The sequence below is a fragment of the Gallus gallus genome, chromosome 2 (genome assembly GCF_016699485.2).
Source record: "Gallus gallus isolate bGalGal1 chromosome 2, bGalGal1.mat.broiler.GRCg7b, whole genome shotgun sequence".
NCBI lineage: Eukaryota > Metazoa > Chordata > Aves > Galliformes > Phasianidae > Gallus > Gallus gallus.
The window spans coordinates 108,074,364-108,095,616 of NC_052533.1; the positions used below are offsets into that span (position 1 = coordinate 108,074,364).

At 38.5% G+C, this 21,253-nt stretch overlaps 1 long non-coding RNA gene across 1 annotated transcript; it reads left to right on the plus strand.

The window, feature by feature from the left end:
• The first annotated feature begins 203 nt into the window (after positions 1-203).
• On the plus strand, positions 204-12,101 carry LOC107052711. The gene is made up of 4 exons (XR_003073932.2): positions 204-1,489; positions 4,271-4,386; positions 9,374-9,481; positions 11,481-12,101. It is a non-coding gene; the product is annotated as an uncharacterized LOC107052711 (long non-coding RNA).
• Positions 12,102-21,253: the final 9,152 nt, after the last annotated feature.

The following is a 21,253-nucleotide window of genomic DNA, read 5'->3' on the forward strand; positions in this document are numbered from 1 at the left end:
AATTCACTGATGCTAATGTTGTTATTTATAACTGCCAATAATAGTAATGCTGAATAGATTTTGGCCTGGTAGATCCTTTGTATGTTCAGATACAGAGAAGCCTGATAAAGAGATTTCCCCATTGGTCCCTCTGGGTTTGTAACTAAAATTTGACCTCAGGCTTTGCATTCTCTCTGGTATTTTGAAATCAGTATCTCATTTTAGTAACCTGAATGTTCTAGAGCTTACCTAATTACCTATGACATAAGAATATTGTCACTTGGCCAGTTTTTTCTTTTAGAGATAATATTTTTGGAAATTCTACATATGCATCACTGAATTGCCTCATGTTTTTCAGGGCTCTTGGAAATGAGCACTGTGTTAAATTCATCACAGAGTTAAACTTGTAAGTTCCCAGGCACAGGGCTCATCCTGCAAGACTGTATCCAGCTCATGTTATTTTAACACTGAACATGTCTGTGATTTGGCTGGTGTCAGTGACAAAATCCCATTGATTTAAAGGAAAGTAGGATGGGGCCCAAAATGCTAATTCTGTTGACTTTTGTAATGGGCTTCAGTTTAACCCTACAGCACTGAAGATTGTTTCGTTTCCTATGGCCCAACTTTATCTGTTCATCTCAATACTCCAAGTTTACATGACTCCCTTTTTCATCCCATCAACAAAGAATTATGCTGAATTACGGCTTTGTTACTAAAGGGGAATTGTGTGTTTGAGGTATATTTTTCACAAGGCATTTTGGCCAAGTGGATGAGGTATTAATATGAGAAACTATAAACAAATCTTGGTTTTCTAAACTTCAGATAGAGTGATTGGCTTAATTTGTTTCTGTACACTGCCATCTTGAAAACTAAACTGAAGCATCCAAATTAAACAGGAGATGTAAATATTAGCCAGATGTTCCCTGGTGTCAGAACTCTTTTTTGTTTCTTTATTTCTATTAAATGGGTACACTTTTTTACATCTAACATAATGACCTATGTTTTAGGTTTTGGTCCTGGCCTAATGGCTTTTTATCATATGATTATGATATCATCCAGTCATGTAAGCGTCATGAGATGCTGTTCAGCTTTGCTGAAGCACATGAGTGTCAAACTGCTTAGTTTAGGCTGGACCATTTGTCTGACTGTCTTAATGTGGGGAGTGAATGTGCTGTTAATTTAGGAAATGCCAACTGAGGCTGAGGCTTTAGCAAGCCAAGCAAAACAGAACACTGACCACAGATTGAAACATTACAGAGTTCCTTAATGGTTCTGTCAGAAAGAAATATAACACTTTTTTTTCCTCCCCCTACAGAAGTTGCAATAATCTGCTGGTGGAAGTAGCAACCAGTAGGATTTAGCATTGGTAAACAAGGATGGAAAAGACAAGCACTTGACTTCACTTTTGGTTGATGCTTTTTCCTGAATGCATCTTTGAGTTTGATGATAGCAAGATTTTTTGTTCTATTCCTCACTGTTATTGTTACCTGACAAATTATTGCAGCTACAGGTAAGTCAAGATTTAGCAGACATAGAAGGAAGATTTTCAAGATGATCAAAATTGTAACACTCACCTGATGGGATTGATGCAAATGAGCAAATCAAATTGATATCTCTGCTTTTTTTTTTTCTTCTTTTTTTTTTTTTCCGTTGTCTCAATAGTCTTTTTCAGAAATATGGCCTTAAATTTTCCTCAGTGTAGGTCTGGAATTGTGAGATATTAAGAACGCTTGAAGAGTGTTGAATCTCCTGCTAAGCAGTGACAGTTAAGCACTGTTAAAACCCCCCCAGATTTGGCCCTAGAACTTCAAGAGTTATGGATACTGCTGAAAGGGTTTGCAGCAGCAATCTTAACTGCAAGATCCTTTTGTTCCTGAGCTGAACATCTGCTAAGACCCTTGTCCTGTCTTTTGCTTCATTATTTTATTTTATTTTATTTTATTTTATTTTATTTTATTTTATTTTATTTTACTTCATTTTATTTTATTTTATTTTATTTTATTTTTGTATGATTATTACTGATTTCTTTTTAACATTGCTGATCTTGTTTGGAACAATAAATTTATGGTGGCTGCTTAGTATTCTAAGGGCTTCGGTAGTTGAAAGAGAGAAGGCTTAATAAATATATATATATATATTCTTATTATTCTTTATCTGTTCAGAGCTTTGTTAGAGGAGAGAGGGCTGCCTGTGAACTCTCCTCTGCAGAAATTCTCATCACTTAGTCCATTTAAAAATAGACTGGACAAAGCACTAGGGAACACAGCAGAGGGCAATCTGCACTGTTAGCGACGGGGACTAGATGACTTTCCCATATCTACGTCTTTTATTGTAGAAAGGTAATATGTTACCAGTGTCCTCTAAGGCAACAAACTCAAAAAGATTAATCTCAAATGCATATCTGCCCTGGGATTTCCGCCACATTCAAGCAACTGCAGTGAAAATTTCAGCTGTAAATGACTGAGTAACAATATTGCTATTTTTGCTGTTGAATTTCAAGATATACTTCACAGTAAGCAGCATCACTGTTTGAAAGTAAGGCTCTGAGGACCCTTTCAGCTCATGGGAAAGCACTTTACAAATCATCCTTGTGAAAATAATATAAACTTTCTCTTCTCCCCCTCTCTGACAAAAGGTGTGAATTGCCTCCAGTGACATTGTTTCCATCAGTCTTGCTGTCATGCGAAGTATCCAGTCCTGTAAGACAAAGAAGGTGGAAGCCTCTTTTGCTCTCCGAAGGCTCTCATCACATTGTAGTACCAGGCTTTATTTCGGTTTATTACTGTATTGTCTGCAGAATGTGAAAGAGATCAAGCAGTGTTTCTCGCAGAGGAAAGGTTGTATCTATTGAAACAAGTGCACAGTAATGAATGGATCAAAATCAAGAGAGGCCATTTCTTTCAGCTACTAAATTCTACATTCTGTGAAGCATGTTTTATTGCAGTTAAAATAAGCAGAGGGAGCCTCTAAAATCTTCATGTTTGTTTATTCTCATATATAGGGTAAAAGGCTATCAGCACGTTTTGTGAAGCCCATAATAGAGCTGATTGCAAATACAGTTGTTATAAATCCATAATGATGAATTAATGTTCTTAACATGCAGTTAATAATTTCCAAAGATGCAAGACATAAGGCACCAAAGCTGAATTTGCAAGATGTGCAGAAAACAGAGATGAATAATTAATCACCTCTCACCACCTCCCTCTTTTCATTCTCATAGTCTTTTTTTCATGCTAACGTGATACTTCAGTAGCTTCATGGCTTGGGTCCACCTCTTTATATACCCAGAAGGATATTTACTTTGTTAATGAGGACTATTAAGCAGCAAATACATTATCTTCAGTAGGATGAGCACTGTCATTCATTGGCTGACCAGAAGCATGCTTAATTTGTTTAATTTTTGTTCATGGTTTCTATGATTTTTTGAGATACCGTGATGATGCTGAATCTTCTAGACATGCAGTCCACAGCAACCCAAAATATAGCCTCCAGTTAAAAATGTGTTTCACCCTGGTCTTGTTAAAAATATATACATGCGGGAGAGGAAATGACTTCATTCTGCATGTAGAAACAACATATTTGTTTTTCATTCCATGCTTTTTATTGTCTATTCAATACAGTTATTTTTCTTAAATATTTTACGATTCTTTAGTCATTCAGAAATACTTCAGTAATTTCTTCGTAACTGTGCTAAGTGTGCTAAGTGTCCCTTTAACAGCTTCTTCAGTCTATTATTATTTCTGCAACAGTAACTTTAAAAACGATAGCACTACTATTATCCTAGGTTTGCAGTCACAGTGGCTGTATACTTAAGTTTCTCTTAAATGAACTCTCTTAACTGAATTCTTAAGTGAATTCTGCTGATAGAACTGCTGTTATCACCAAAACCCTGTGATATCAGAAGCTATGGTACAGTATCGCTACTTCCATGCTAAAGCATTTACAAATTGAAGATAAATAACTGGTTAGGAAAGGAACACAAAACATAACAAAACAAACAAAAACCCAGAACACATATGGAATGAAGGTCTTACAAGAAAAATTGCATAGACATGAGATGAACAGAACACTCGCTTTCCTAACAATGCCTTGTGCACATCAGCTTGGGTGGCTTCATAACTACCCAGGGTAGAAGATGTAAAGCAGTCTCACACATCTCCTAGGAGTGCACTAAAGCAGAATTGAGTACTATCTGGCATATTTTCTGAACTTATCCAAGACAGCAATTGAATGTATCCAGGTGAAAAAGGTCATAACCACTTCAACTGAGGTTTTTGTATTCTCCTGGCAGCAACTTTCCCATGCACTGAGTGGTTCTAGGGGTGAATGCTGCAAAGGAGCCAAAGACCATGAGGAGGACTCTGAACTCTTAACTTCATCTTCCAATTTCAAAAAGCTGGACAAATGGTATGAATTATCTACTGGTTTTATTCTAGCTAGAAGCTGCACTGCTCTTCACCATTACAGTCATAGCTTGGAGACAGGATTTCTAAGAGGTTTCTAAGTATTTTAGGGGCATTGTCCTGGAATGGTCTTCCAAAAATAAATAAATAAATAATAAAAAAAATAGTGAGTAGAAAATACCGTAACAATTCGAAGACTTTTTCATGTTTAGAGAAAAGACAGTCTGAGACACTCATTTTAAAGTGAAAGCTCGGAAGTAGGTGATTTATTGGTATTCCTAAGGGTGTGTGTGATTTCTGTTTGTTGATCATTTGCTTTGTACCATATTTATACTTGCCAGGAAGGAATTCCCACTTCCTTTTCTCTCTTAATGCATAAATTGACCTCCAAGTTGTTTATTTATTTGCATTTCTTTGAAGTGTTTAGAGACTGGCCATGGCTAGAGACAGGTGAATGGGTGCACTAATAACAGCTTTCAGGTGCTTGTGTGGCTTCTACTTCTCATACAGCATCAAAGCCATGTGCTGATTCAGCGTCAAAACCACTTCCCCCATATCACACTGGCATAGAATTTTCAATTTTTATGTTCTGCTTTTCTCTGTAATGGACTTAACCCTTCAAATCACCTGCTGTGACAAGGACTATGGACAATGGCAGCGCCTTTGGTTGACCTCCTCATTCCCTTGTCACATTAATCATTATGACATGCAGTCCCTCTCTGACGATCTTAAGTTTGCTGTAGAGTTATAAGAACTATTCAGGAAGGATGAAAATATAGAAAGGCCTTTTGTTTGGCTGCACTTTCTGAAAGCACCTCATGTTTTATGACCATGAGATCTGTACAAGAAATCCCTGTCATTTGACTTATCTCTCTCAGAGCCTGCATCTCCAAAGAAAGTACGAAACCCTTCCATTTTTAATAAAGAAGACTTAGCTGTATTTGAAAAAAAATATATCTCTATGTGAATCTCTGCAAGTTAGTTAAGGCAGAATTCATGCATTCATTTTGTTATATTTTGCACTGTGTAATATCATTGATCACAGTTGCCTAGCATGGAGAGAAATTATGTTCTCCTAACATGGTTTCTACCTGGAACTGCAGTACCCAGTTCACTGAGAGTTGCAAATTCTTCCTAAGAAAAGCTGAGCCTTGTATAACAATCTCACAGAGAAGGATACATAGGCTCAGAAAGTTTACACTTACATTTACCAAATTCACAGAGACGCCCTGTAATATGGCCACAAAAAGATCCTCAGAGCTCCTAGATTCCATTTGCTCACTGCAGCCGGAGAGCTACACTTCCTCTGACTTAAGCCAATAATTACATCAAGGATATGTTTATCAGCAAGAATTAGTCAAGGCTTCTGTGAGTTTATGTCTCTGCAGCTACTAACTAACATTTAGAGAATTTCTGTGGTTGGTTGCCATTAGGATTTCACTGAAAAACACAACAAAAACTTTAAAAAGCACGTACTAATTGGGTGCATGCATGCACATTAAGGCAAAACAGAAAATCTTGTTGCAAGAGAGAAGTGGAGAGTTTTAATTTATGATGACTAAAGGAATTTGAGATTACTACTGACAGGATTTCCTTCTTTAATAAGATCACAGTAGTATAAATAGAGGTGACATATTGCCTCAGTGAGAACTATAAAGTCCAGGTCTGTCCTAAGCAGTCATTTGCAGCAGTTGTTTGCAGATGGTAAAGTGTAGGAGTAAAGTAAGGAGCTGCAGACAAATCTTAATGTCTGCATATGCTTCCAGCCCTTAAGGTTTAGGAAGTCTATTTTTAAACTTAGTTTCTTTGAAAAACTGAGTCCTGAGACTAATGCTTGTCATTATGGTAGAATAATCTATCTTCCTGCCGAAGTATTTGGGGATTACGTTTCACAGAGAAGTAGAGTTATCTGCCAGCGATTATTCTTCATGCTTGGGCTCTGTTTTCTCTCTCTTCCTAGTAAGGCCTTCTGTATTTCCCAGAGTACTAAAACCAATTGTGCAAAAGTCTTCTCTCCCAGATTTCAGCAAACCTCCCCCTGTCCAATAAGACTTCTTCCAGCAGCCTACTCTAGGGGTTTCAGGTGCTAGCTTCCCTCAGCAGCAGATTCCTTGAAGAGGACTGTGCAGGAGCTGGTGTCTTTCTGCTGCTGCTGCTGCTGAAATGTCTTCTTCCTTAAGACTGGCTAAATGAAGAGCATAGCTCATTAAGAGGCTCAGTTAATACAATCAACTTCAAGTGACAGAAGTGGAAAAGCCCCCCTGTGCAAGGATACTCAACTGGTACCACTACTCCTGTTCCCCAGGGGGCCTCTAGGCAAAGAAAATGAATCCTCTGTTCTAGTTTCATGATCCCCTCCTAGAGATGAGCGGGGAGAAGTTGTGAATACATTGATATGTCACATATGTATGAGTGCAATCGCATGCTGTGGTATCAGAGTGTTGTGTGCTTTCTGGAAGAGGTGACAGCCCTCCAGGCTCTCTAGTGTAGAGAGGGAGAGAAGCTCAGTGAATTACAAAAGACCTGTGTATGTAGTATACGATCTACATGTTGGGTGTCTGTTACAGCAAAGGCTAGTGCATGAACTGCCTGCTGGTTGTTGCACCCAGATGGATACTGGTCCAGAGGCTGCAAATGCTTTCCATGAGATGGCGTATTCTTCAAAATCTGAAAAGCTCTCCAGTATGGTTCAAATGCCTCGCAGTCATGGTGACCTGTTTTCTGTGTGTTTGTTGTCTGTTACACTGGCCGATTGAGATGAATACTCAATGTATAAGACAAGGACGTCCACCAGTTGTTCCCTTAAAGGAGAAATATAGAGAAAAGTATTTTATAACTATCACTATAAACCACTTTATAGGAGAATCTGAAACAGCCACAAGAAGTAACAAAATATAAATGAGAAAAGCAGATGGGTAACAAGTACTGTGGGTAGACTGAAACTTTCAGAAGATGAACTTGATAAAGTCTCCCAACACAATCAAAAATAGACTGTTTCTTTAGATAGAGTTGCAAGAAGCAGTAGGGCACAAAAGACCAAATCGTGTTCCCGGAGCTGAGAATTGTCACAGCCCCTCAAGTATGGATCTCTTCCACAGGTCACAGACTGTTACCTGAGTCCTAGCACCTAGCTGAATTTGGGCTTTTCATGCATCACACTCCATCACAGATCCCTTGCACAGGAAACAGGAGTTCACACATGCCCTGTTTAAAAATGATTCAGTGATCTCCTCCCTCTTTTACAGAATTTCCAGCAGAGGTGACTGGCTTTAATGATGGCTTCTCTTATCAGCCAAGCATTAGAAGAATAATTTAGCTTTGTTGACTGTCCTTCCCATCTTGAAAGTATTGTGGTCCCAAATAAAATTTCTCATGCTGGACACACTAAGGCAGCAGTGAAAGGTGAGGGAGAGAGAAAGAAACTATATGTCAACAAGGCAAAGACTTGTGTACGGTATAATCATTATAGGTTTGCTCTATACTTTATCTACCGAGAAATAAAACAAATGCTAAATGGATGCATGCTAAATTTGAAACAGTGGTCAGACTCCTAATTTACAACAACCGTTCCAGATTAAAAAATATGTTCAGGCAAAGAGTTTCCCTTGGATGGAAAGAACCAGATAAGCTTTCTTGCTCTTTCTTTAAGCATTCTTAATACGTTCCTTTCAAAACTTTGAAAGAAAAAAAACTTAAAATATATGTACAGTATCCCTCAAAATATCTTACGAAGCCAAACGAAGTGGAACTAGAAGTGATACAGGGTAATCCTAAAATATAAATACTAAAATAAAGACTTAATAAATACGGGAAAAAATGCAGGGGAAAAAAAAAACACAAAACTATTCATTTTTCTTGGCTTTTCAAGATCTTGTTTTAACAACGTGCTTAATCATCTGCCTACATTTAAGCATGTGATGTAAGTGAATGGATTTTAAATGAAATAGGAAGAAACAAACAGCAAACTGTGTTTTCAGTTAGGCACTGACAGCTAAAACGGTTACTGTTAGTGAAGGCAGGCAAGCAATGTAGCTTGCTATTCTTGCTATACTGTGGTCTGTTTATTCTTTATCATGATTAAATTCTGCAAAACCCCTTTACCTGCTTTCCTAAAGCAACAGCTCACACACATCTGCAATCTAAAAGTTTTGCTCTTTTCAAATTAAGTCTGGAAACTCAAAACAACTGCAATTTCATACAGTGTTAGTACAAAACTTTATGGTACTGGGACAAAACCTGCACTTTTGCAGTCAATTGTGGCCACATTAGGGCCATTATCAGCTCTGGCAGTTACTGAAAACACTAAAATAAAATTTTGCACTCTTTGCTGTACTGATGTGTTTACCAGGTCATGTTATTTCCTCTGCATGAATCCAGATATTAGGGTGCTGTTATGTGGTTATGAAGGAGGAGAAGTACAAGAATAAGAACTACCCCTTTCCCCTCTATCCCACCCTTGCCCCATCACTCCCCCTCTGATCATTACTGAACTTCTTTTAGACAGGGATGGAAAGCCAAATTTAGTTCTCAGTTACACTGGTGTGTATCTGAATAAAGCCACGGCCATCATGGGAGAAATTCCACTTTTATACTGCTATAGGAGACAGCAAGTTTTGGCAATGACCTTTATATAGCAATGTCCTGGAGTGTAAACAGCTTGATTTTATGCAAACAAATTACAAAATTGTGTATAGTGTAAGAAAATCCCTGCTTTTAAGCTGTCTTGCCCAGGAAAATGAATTAAGACATCCAGCTTGGGTATGTGTAATCCTCTTGAATTCTTTAAATTTATAACTTTATATTGCTGTATAAACTTGAGTTTCCTTGTGGAGATGTTATTCTCTCTAATTGTTTGCTTCTCGAGGATATGATTTTAAAAGATCATACTGTATCTAGTCATCCAAACCATCTGATGTAATTAAAAAAAAAAAAAAATCTCACTAAATATAGTTAACACAGCTTGGTTCTGTCTTCTTGTAACTCCCCTACAGGCAATGGAAAAGGAGCCCAGAAAACAATTTGTTTATTATAAGCAGGTCAGTCCTCCGGGGAATTCGTGGAATCATGCAGTGGGAGAGGACAATCACGGCACTGAAATGGTGGGTAATTTTATTTGTTCCACTTGATGGTCACAGTGGCATCATGCTGGCCAATTACTCTTGAGTCAGCAGGTTTCAGAGGTTAAGACCCCCTTGTGGGTTGCAGCACTGCAGGCAAAGTATTCAGGCCAGATTGAAACCGTTTCAACAGCAGAGACGCCAGCCTTCTTCTCCCTTGGAGCTCTCCTTTTTCAACTGTGTACGAGACACACATGTGATAAAATAGGCATGTCTCTAACATCGAGACGGCTTAATTATTGAGAGTGGAAAAAATGCCAGCCTCAGATAAAGAAAGGAAGAAAATCAGCCAGAGAGACAGACTACACCGAGGAGGCATGAAACGAACAAATACTGCAAATTCAACTGCAGGTTCCAAAGGAAAGATCATGTCTGGGAATAATCCTGGTGCCAATAGGCTGCTAGTGTTTCAAGACTGCAGAACCTTCAGCAATTTCATCACATTTTTCTCAAGTGAAAATGTTTTAAGCTACTTCTTCGGTGATCTGCAATTCTAAGGGGAAAAACAGGAGCAGAGCATTTGCTTTACCACTAGAGCCTGCCACAAGCGATTGGGCAGAGGCGGATGTGAAATCCAAGCTAGCAGAAATAACGTGTGTGAGTGTGTGTGTGAGGGAATTGGGCAGCAGGGTTGTCCAGGACAGGCTGAAATTATTCCATTAGGCTTTGCCATAGATGAAATTCATGAAGTGACTCACATTTCATCTGGAGAGGGGTATGGGAAGCAAGGAAGTGGCATTTTATCCTCTCAATTATAATAGTAGTGTTATGATCTCGGAAACAGAGGAGGCTGTTCTTAGGCTTAAGCTCGACTGTGTATGTGACATTTCAAGCTTAAAACATCTCAAGTGTATATTTCCTGTCAGAAATATTACGCTGTGAATGCTGGGCAATTTCTGGAGGATTCACTGGAGACTTAAGGCCTATGCTTTAATGTTTTTTTGGCTAGTATCGTACCAGTTAGCAGTTTCAGGAAAACATCTCAAGAATTTCAGAACCAAGACATAGATGTATTATTATGATTAATAGGGGTGCTAATTCATCCCGAGCCTGTTCCTGAGAAGCAGAAATAATCAGCAAGGCTTTAAACTCTGATGTCCCTTTCTGCAGAATTGGACCCGATGACCCCTTTACTTTAATATAAATGTCAGACTATATGAAATTGCAAAGCACGTTGGGATGAACAGGAATGAAAGAAAACGAGTATGTTAGAGGTATTTTAAAAATCATTTTATTATCAGAAGTCATTTTTCCCTTCTTCTCCGAAATTATTAGGCAACTTTGAACATGACAAATCCTACAACTGTTGTGGTTTTTTTGTTTGTTTGTTTTTACAGTTTTTTTTTTTTTTTTTTTTTTTGGAAATGATGTTCCAGGTAAAGGAGAGAGGCAAGGTGGGACGCCTTCTTCATCCTTATTCCTCCAGCACTGCCTTATCTGACAACAGACACTAGAAAAACCTTGCACTGGAAATTCTGCACCATGGCCAGCATTGATTGTTGATGTTATGGCTGTGTCAGCCCTGTGTCTGGGCATCAAAAGCAGAGTGAAGTTTATATAGTATTCAATTATATATATATGGTTGATAAATACTTTGGTTTATGCAGTTCTCCTCATGAGAGAGAAAAGCCCTGGTGCAAAAAGTAGTATATGCGGCAAATTTGTGATTCAGTTAATGAAGGAACTTCCTTGCTATTGATAAACATGCTTGCTGCTCCACTGCAAATGTTTAAATAGATTGCATCCAACAGTAAAGGAGAAAACGAATGGGGATTTTTCCTAATGTACTCAAATCAGCATAATAAACTGCTTTCACATCTTTTAAAGGTTTTTGCTGTACATAAATCATAAGCCTATATAAATAAAACATGGGAATATATTTTTAATCATAAAAGCCTGTATTTTAACGCCCAACTTGTTATCTATTCCTTATCCTTATGTAATATTTTTGCCTAACATTATGTTTTTGTTTTTTTTCCAGGGTCTGGAGGATCTGACATTAAGAAACATGGCAATGACCAACAGAAAGAAGAAAGTACAACTGCTCCTGGGATTTTCAATCTTCTCATTGATAGATCTTATTAAAGAATGCCTAAGAATTTATATATATATATATATATATATATATATATATTTCCACAACAAAATATAATAGTACTTGTTGCATTAGAAATATGTCAAGAACACTTTGGGGATGCATCAAACTATATTTCAGAAATAAGTGTCCAAATGTTGATTTTTTAATTTTTTTTTTTTTTTTTTTTGAGTGATACACTGTATTTATTATTAGGACAAAATCTGTCACGCAGAAAAGATTTTTTAGCCCTTAGGTGTACTCATGAATGTGCAAAAACTACTTCAACAGTGGAGAGCCTCAGCAAATTGTTGTAAACACGTGTCCTTGCATGTAGATCTTCATGTATGTACAGGTATAGATTGATAAAGATATATTGAAGTAAATGTTTCAAGGGAAAACAATTCAAGACTTTATGAAACTTAAATAAACCTCAGTTGGAAAACCTTTGTTTTTGAGTTTTCTTTAATCCAGATTGGTAAAACATGAAATTAGCCCATCTTTGACACACATCAGGCAAATTTGTACCCAGTTTCCTCAGTAAATATCACTTAACTGGGACTTCATTATGACGACAATTAAAAAAAAGAAAAAGAAGTCACGCCTTGCAAATGAAGACTTCTGTGAATGGCTGCCAAAGGAGAAAATACATGATTAATCATTGCTGAAATGCATCTGCATGTGAGGGGAAAGCACATGATTTCACATCCCAGTCAGAGTGGTGCCACACACATCCATCAATGCTGCTGTAGCTCAACTGAATCAAAACAAGCTCTGAATTTAAGAGAGCTCACTAACTGCAATTAAGGCCATAACTGAATTTATAATTCTGCAGCTAAAACCAGTGAAATGCTTTTCACTTGTCAGATCCAAAATAATTTCATTTTTTTCCAATGCCTTTTACTCACATGAAAATAAAACACTTTTTTTTTTTCTTCCCCCCCAAAAATCATAGAATCACAGAATTCTTGTGGTTGAAAGACACCTCTGGAGACTGTCTTGTCCAATCTACTACTCAAACAGCATCAGCCAGATCAGGTTGGATCTTGAGTATCTGCAAGAATGGAGACCACAGCCTCTCTAGGCAACCTGTTCAGTTTTTTTTTTACTTGCTCTCACAAGTTTGCATTTAATATATGTGATAATATGCTTAATTGATTTAAACTATGTCTTTGGAGATCCCTGCAATAAGTTATAAGAGCATTCACAGAATCTTCAGAAGAGTCATCCTCTTTCACTGAGTCATGCACTGCTGAGCGCCTGGCTAGCCTCAGGAACTTCCTGCTTTAGGCATCACCCCACCTGGTAGGAATTGAACCAGTTTTGCACCTCCAAGTGGTCTAACCACCAGTCTACAAGGCATGCAGGTGTGAAAAGGGGAGAGAGCAGGATGGATCATGACTCACAGCACAGCAGTCCTGGCATGGGCCAGGGAGAATGATTTAAGTCTATATTCAGGGATTTCAACCTGAATTTACAGTATGACCTCTTTGGTGGCACTTTCCGAACTTGTTTCTCAAGTCAATGTGAGTAGGTTAGATTTTAAAAAGGGCAGCATCTAAGCATGCCCTTTTTCCTGAAGGTCTCTGAAACACTGTCCCTTTTTAAAATAGTACAGGGATGGAAAACATTTGCCTTTGAGCCACTGATTGCCATTACGTACAAGACTGTTCTTCTGTGAGTTTTCCATGTAAACTCTGAGTGCAAGAGCAGCCTGTGGAACAGAGCAGCCTGGAAGGCAAGCCACAAAGTCACATGAAGATGTCCTATGGTCTTTTTCTTTTACTGACCTACAGCTGATGTGTTGCTATTTCCATGCTGCCTGTAGAATGCACCTTCTTGGCAGAAATATTTTTAACTTTTGGCTTATGGGAAGTATATATAATGTTAAAGAAAAAAAAAAAGGATATAATGATTTGACCTAGATTCTGGAATAGAGTCACACATTATAGTGTTGGTTGTTCCTCACTTCAGAGTAGGTGACCTACTGAAATGTACCTTGCCCTATCTTCCCTCTATAGTAAAGTGAGGTCACTCCCCAATATTTTGTCCTGACACATAGTGCAATGTAACCAGATGTACACCAAGGGGCCTGGATTGCAGGACACGCTGTGAAATGCACTCACCCTTTTCTGTGTATAGAGCCATTAGAATGAGTTTTCCTGTTAGCCATTGGACCCTGACCTTTCAAATGTTTGTCAGACATATTCTGCAGGTATTACTTAGTGGGCAGCCAAAAAAAGAGAACACTATCTATTCACAGGAACCAGGCACTTCAAAAACTCCAGCATAAAACCAGCTCTATGCTTGGGAGATGAGCTCTGATTGTGTGCAGTACAGGGTGAAAGGCTATAATCTGCAGCTCCTGGGCTGAGGTGTGAAAGAAGGAGGATTGGGTTTGTACTGCATATCCTTTGCATATGTAGGCAGTGTCTTATCTTTCACCCTCATCTGCATAAAAAGGTGGAATTCTCCACTGTGCTGTCTGGAACATACAGAATTCCTTTTTTTTCAGAGCATCTGCTCAGGAGAAAGATTGATGTGTTTTCCTTGATATTCCTTGATATGCTTCTGAAAGCATGAAAAATATGAAACTTCGGATATGCATCTGAGTTCTCGCTTAGACACAGATCAAGAGTTTGTATTTATGCAATAGGTCTGATGTGATGCTGTGAATGTTCTGCATAGCTATATTGCTCACACCTGGTAAGACCAGTGTTTCCTGAATGCACCAAATTTCCTGAACAAGCAGAAGTGTCATATGCATGTGCAGAGGAAGATACCTGGCTCTTTATTTTATTCCGATGAGATTGCAAAATATACAGGAGAAATTCAAATTTAAAACCGCAATTGTGTCCCACAATAATTTCTGCTGGAAAAAAAAGGGATGATACAGGAGCATGGTAAACCTACACAAGAAAATTATACTCAAGTACTGCCTTTAAAGAGTGAGAGAAAAGACTCAGTAACCAACAGTATTGCAGAAGAGTAAAGAAAAAATCTTGGATAGTCTGAGCTGTGTGCTAAGGCCTCCTTTGCAGATGTTGGCAACTGTAGGAAAATGTTGTCTGAATAAATTAAAGCAGTGCATTCCCTTTAGGTCTGTTAGCCAGCCTGTACTATATTGCCTTCTTGGCTCTGGAAGCCAGTCCATGGGCTGGGTCACTGTACCATGCCTTTTATGTGACTCAAAGGCAGGAACTGAATAGAAAGGGAGAGTGGAAACATTAAGATTTTTACAGTACTGAGAATCTCAGATATCTTCCTAAGAGATGCCATTCTCAGTGGAATTATTTTAATGTTTACAATTGTTATCCAGTAGGATCCAACAGGCTCAAGTATTTGTCGCAATGCAGCTAACATTTAGTTGGGTTGCAGACATATCTATTAGCTTTCAAGGGCCCTTTGGACTCTCTTTAACTCCAGCACTCCATTTTCACCTGCTAAACAGTTTGTTCCGTCATCTTTTTTGTTTTTACTCCTGCTGCAACACCAAAGTAAAATGCCACTCAACAAATATTAAAGATCTTCACTACGGTATTCTCTCATGCTTTACTTCCATGATTTGGTCACCCAGAAAACTGGTTCCTCTGCTAACATTTATCATCTCCTTAAGTACACATAGAAACCTCTCTGAGTGAAGCTGTGCCAGTATACCACTTGAGCTGCCTGTCTCTGAGACTGGTCTTGGCAGTATGTCGCCTGGCTGTTTGAAAGTGACTAGAAGTGTGTTGGTTTCACATTTACCATCTAAACCCTGCTTTTGGTTTGTTTGTTTGTTTTTTGCCTTATGTATTTGTTTGCTTGCTTCTTGATGCTATTGTTTCTGGATAAGTATAGGAATAAGAGATTCACTTCATTTTTTTTTTTTTAGTGAAAATTGAAAATTTGGAATAGACAAGAGAACTGGAATGTCCCATGTAGCACTGCTCAAAGAAATTGTATCATTTAGGGTGTAATTTTGCTCTAATTCTATCTTTGCCTAAGTACAGAAAATGTTTCTACATATACGTTTTTATATACATACCCACATTTGTATGTATACATGCATACACATATATGTTTAGAAGGACTTGCTGTAATCTAAAAAATGGGAAATGTAAGAGAACTGGAACAGATTAAAATAGAAGAGCTTTAGTGGACCAGAAAACATATTGCACTGATAAGGATTTTCTTGTTTTAAATTCAATCCTACCATAAAGTCATTTATTAGCCATTGTTTGTTTTTGTAGAAGGGCTAGTGCAGCACCATTTGCTGGCTGATTGACAGTGCAACTCTCTTTTTACAACTTGGAATTTAAAACAGGAAGGCTGCCATTCACATCAGCGAAGAAGCCCACGATCACCTGAAAAGGTTCATTTTTACATAAGCATATGGGAGGTTCAAATGACTTAAAAAAAGCAACATATCCAACTCAGTTTATTCCATGCATGTCTAACTATGTGCAAAAAGTAAATCGGAAGACCTGATTTTTAAAAACTGCATTTCACCTCAATTTTCCAGTTCAGTCGATTTATTCGTTTCCTCCTCAAAGAGCAACAGCAATGATCATTTTACTTTCTTCAACAGAAACTGCAGCAGTGCAGACTCTGCAAGCCTGGTTTTTCAGCTGAGATTCATACATCAAAATCTGCAGCTAATCAGTCCTCGTCCGACCCAGAAAGTTCATAGCAATCCTGCTGAACTATTACTGAGGTGTTACGAGACACGGACATGATTCTTTTTCGCTAAAAGCAGGCAAGAAGAAAATAAAATGGAAGTAAATGGATTAATGCTAGTAAATTTGCTGTAGTCTTACAGTGAGAAGGACTGATTTCAACTCTTCTTCTGCCATTAAAGTATATACTTTCCCATCCCTACATCTCATCACTTGTCACCTCCAAATCCTATCACTTAAACGTTAATGTCTGGGCCATACTTTAGGCACAATCCTGGGAGTAAGATTATGTGTAAGCTGCACTGTCTTGAGACTCAGATCAGGTCTATGTCAGAAACCTATGCCAAGAGCGTAGTGTGCTTTCTTTCCTCTCTCTCTCTCTCTTTTTTTTTTTTCTCTTACAGTACCTCTGTAACTCACAAGCCTAAAGTCTCATTACAGCAATATTGGTCTTCAAGTGCAATTAGGAGACGCTCTGCTGCAGAGCACTCTGTCAACATGAACTGCGTGTATGCTAGAAGAGTTTGCTGTACAGTTTCATCATCAAAGTCTCTTGTAGGGAAGGCTGGCTCTTGGATTCCTGGCTGACTACTTGCCTCTTTTCTTCCCAGCTGCACCAGGTCAGAGTGTGAAGGCTTCAAGCAGCCCCTTATGCACCACTACCAGGACATTAACGTACAGGGGAAGACTAAGAAACAATCTTTTTCAACACAGTGAGCATTAGTGTTCGAAAGAGTGACTGCTTCAAGGGAGAAGGCAGTCCCATTCCTGGGTGGTTTGACTTGGTCATAGGAAATATATGGACCAATGTAGTGGAGCGATATAAATGCATCGTTTGACTTCACATGGCACCTCTTCAAAATATTACTTCCTCCTTTCAAAATAAGGAATTATATGGATATTTGGCTGCAGTGCGCATTTATGCATGTAATCTATATCTAAAAACTTTAGTTGTGGGCCCCTAAAAAACTATATAGTACCAAATTCTATGATCTTTCTCAGAAAACAACTTCCTTTATGGGAACCACAGTAAAACTTCAGATGTAAGAATGAACAAAGTGATAGAAGTAAGAGAAAATTAATCTGGACTAAAAGACCTAAAAGCTATTTCCTGTTTATAGAGGGGAACCAAAATCACACATGAGCGAGTGTCCCAGCTCTGTGCCACGTGTGCAGTGCAGGAAGGGGCTGTGCATATTTATGCTGTTGGAAAACCACATACGAATTCTAAAAAAAATGTAAGCTGTCAAGTTGGTGTACTTCTGTGTGTGGAGAGGAGAGTAGCATGGACCTCCTGCAGCAGTCATCAGCATCACTTGGTGTCTCATCGCCCATGTGGGCACTGCAGGATGTGGTGTGTGCTCAGCAGGGGAGGTACAGGTTGGATGTTAGGAAAAATTTCTTCTCAGGAGTGGAGAGGCACTGGCACAGGCTGCCCAGGGGGGTGGCAGAGTCATCATCCTTGGAGATGGTTCTGGAAAAGTGTAGATGTGGCACTGAGGGACATGAATTAGTGGGGGATGTGCTGATTGTTGGACTAGATGAGGTCTTTTGCTTTTTATAGCCTTAATGATTCTATGATCCTGTGCCAATCTTTTTGGGGGTGTTTTAGAGAATGCTATAGAACAGATTCTTCCTCTCCATTAATGACCTAAGAAGCTAATAACCTGTGCTTCTACTTACAGTATCAACGTGCAACAACAAACTTTGTATGTGCACTGCTTCATCTCTTGTGTATGATGTATCAAAATGCAAATAAAAGACTTAAAATTTCAAGTTGCGTTCATGAAACATTTGTGAAAGTCTTACTTTTTGATTAAAATAGGCAGATATAAAGAAGATGGAAAGACATTTACCAAAGATGCATAGAAAAAGCTTCTTAAATATACAGGAGCTCAGATTTAACGTGTTTGCAGTCATCAGAAAACTGCTGAGGAATTAAGATTTAAAAATCACTCAAACTTCCCAAATAGGAAGAAAATAAGGTACAATTACAGAATGAAAAACAGAGAAAAAATGTTAAAACAAAACAACCTCAAAGACTACCACAGAAACTCAGAATTACACCCTTGTTACGGTTAGCACAACAACCTGACATACAAACTGCAGAAATGCAGAAACATGTAAGAGCTCATTACAGATGATTCTGATTCCTCTCCAGCCTGTATGACTACACAGCAGGAAAAAAAAAAAAAATCTACCTGAAGAAAGGACTCAGAATGCCCCAAACAGGGGAACAAGAGAACAAGATGCCCAGGCTTACGGAGCCCTGACTCCACTTCCTCTCCGACACTGTAAACCGAACCAAATGATGTATGTGATGTTGTATGTGAGATCGTATTACAGCAAAAGCTTATTGAAAATTGCTATTTCAGTTATCAGATGTCCCAGCAGATTTGAAATACTGTTTCTGACAGTGGCAAATGTAAAATATGCCATATAGGACAGCCCCACGATAGCCTAAGAATAGAATTCTTACCAGCAAAATGACAGGAATAGACATAAAAATCAGTAAGAGCATATTTTCGTGATTTTCAGAATAGCTCAGCTCTCTGCACTGCCTTCTGGATTCAGAGTAAAGTTGGTAAAAAGAATACTTTTTTATTCACCAAAACTGGAAAACACACCGACTGAAAATAGTAATATTCTGGTCTAAAAAGGTGATAAGAAACGGAAACACAATTTTTAGTTACATGTTTGTTTCACAAAAGAATTAAACAAAATTGTAGCTGTTTGTTTTTTTCTTAAAATATTTTCTCAATTTTAATTTTTTGCATTTAATTAAATAGATTTAGCATATATATAACTTTGCATCATCTTGGATATTCCTGTTTTCTGTTTATATTTGCATAAAGATTAAAAAAAAATCTACTATGTCCTTTCATCATGCTCTACTTTGTATCAGTAAGAACAGCGTCTGACTTACCTGATTTATCATCTGCAGTGTTAGCTGGAGCCAAAACCTCCTCTCAAAGCTTAACAGCACTGAACAACTGAGATTCTCCTGTTACAGAAGCCTGACCTGGAAGAAAAACTGTAATTGATATTTAATGCTGGTAAATAACTATTAAATGCCATGCTTGTTCCAGACTCACAGAATCAGAGAATCATAGAACGGCTTGAGTTGGAAGGGACGTCAAGGATCATGAAGATCCAACTCCCCTGACACAGGCAGGGCTGCCAACCTCCATATCTAATACTAGACCAGGCTGCCCAGGGTCCCATCCAACCTGGCCTTGAACACCTCCAGGGACATCGCATCCATAACCTCTTTGGGCAGCCTGTTCCAGCACCTTACCACTCTCACAGTAAAGAACTTCCCTCTGATATCCAACCTAAATCTTCCCTCCTGCAACTTAAAACCATTTCCCCTTGTCCTGCTGTTATCTACCCTTTCAAAGAGTTGGGTCCCCTCCTGTTTGTAAGCTCCCTTTGGGTACCGGAAGGCTACAATGAGGCCACCCCACAGCCTTCTTTTCTCCAGGCTGAACAAGCCCAGCTTCCTCAGCCTGTTTTCATGGGGAAGGCAGACTTTTTAATAGCTTTTCTTCCTTTTGTTCCCAGAATCCCTTTCATCCCATCAATATGACATACATCTTGGGGTACATGGGTTCAAATATTCAGTACCAGCCCTCAGTCATAGTTCTCCGCTGTGATCACTAAACTGCTATTGTCCCAGTGTTCCACTAATACTAAGAAAAAGGCATGCAGAGAACAGGAGTGGAGCAATTCCTTGAAACTACCTAGAAACCGAAAGCCATTTTCTGAAAAAAATGTGATTTTTGCTCAGTAAAACATGGCTGTCAGAAAATCCTGACTGGTTGGGAGTGTGGGCCTTGTCCAGTCAGAACTAGTTAAGGACTGGGCTGATGTGCCAAGATGTTTCACAAACACCACCAAAATGTCTGTCACGAGTCACAGGATTCTTTTTTAATCTCCCCGGGACATAACAACCTGGCCTGGTTTCATGTATTACGGATGAATAGTGAATGCTTCACTATAAATCGTGGTGAGTTCTCTTCCAAAATATTTTTTCTGCAACATTTAAAAATGTAAAATAATTATGATTTAATGCTCAGTATGATGTAGCTTCTATAGGCATGGAGAGGACTTTTATTAGCCTTTCTTGTGAATAACACCATTACTTTATACTTTTGGTTATTTGTTCCATTTTTGCTATAGAGACTTAATAACTGTCAGTCTTCATTCTTCTAACCCTTTATTCATTGTCAGCTGTGGATAATCTGCTAGCCCACATGAGAGGGCAGGTTACATTCAAAGGAATTTACTTTGGTTTAGGGACATGTGCAAAATCTGAGCTAATTGCAGTGCAACTTTATACTTTAACTGCTTCTTATTAGCAACTTAACAGATGTCTGTGACTTCACACTCTGATGTTCAGCAGGTGCTGGGAACCCACAGGACTCAGTGAGGTGCAGGCTATTCTCTGAAAAGGACTTGTTAGAGCCAAGCTCCTGTGTTCCCTGCTCGTGCCTTTGAAGCTCTGAAAAGGTGGTGGTAAGGAGCTGTTGCCATTTGATGGATCTGTAGGCCCAGCACGTGACACATATTTATTTTTCAGGTGCAGATCTAGGTCTAATTAGAGGAAGTGGCAATGTCAGCATCTATCAAGTATTAAAAAACCCGGAGTCAATGGACTCTGACCCACTGACAGCCATATCTGTGAAAGAGATATTTCCATTGTAAGGCAGAGAAAACAATAACAGAAAAGACAAAAACACAAGAAACAGAGAATATAGAGGCTTAGCAAGGTACAGAATGACTTTATGTAGTCTTCTTTGTCTAGACAAAACACTGTGTTTTATAGTGTAAGTAATACAGATTTCCAGGAAAATATTCTGATCCAGGCTTGAAGTGTAGTGATCTCAATCTTTCATATGCTCAGTGGATGAACAAACAGCTTTTACTTCAACAAGATTTATACTCCTAGAAAGCACCTTTTAGTTTGCATTTAAAACTACTTCCTTAATTGAGGGATGGCTCCACTAGCAACAAAATGAG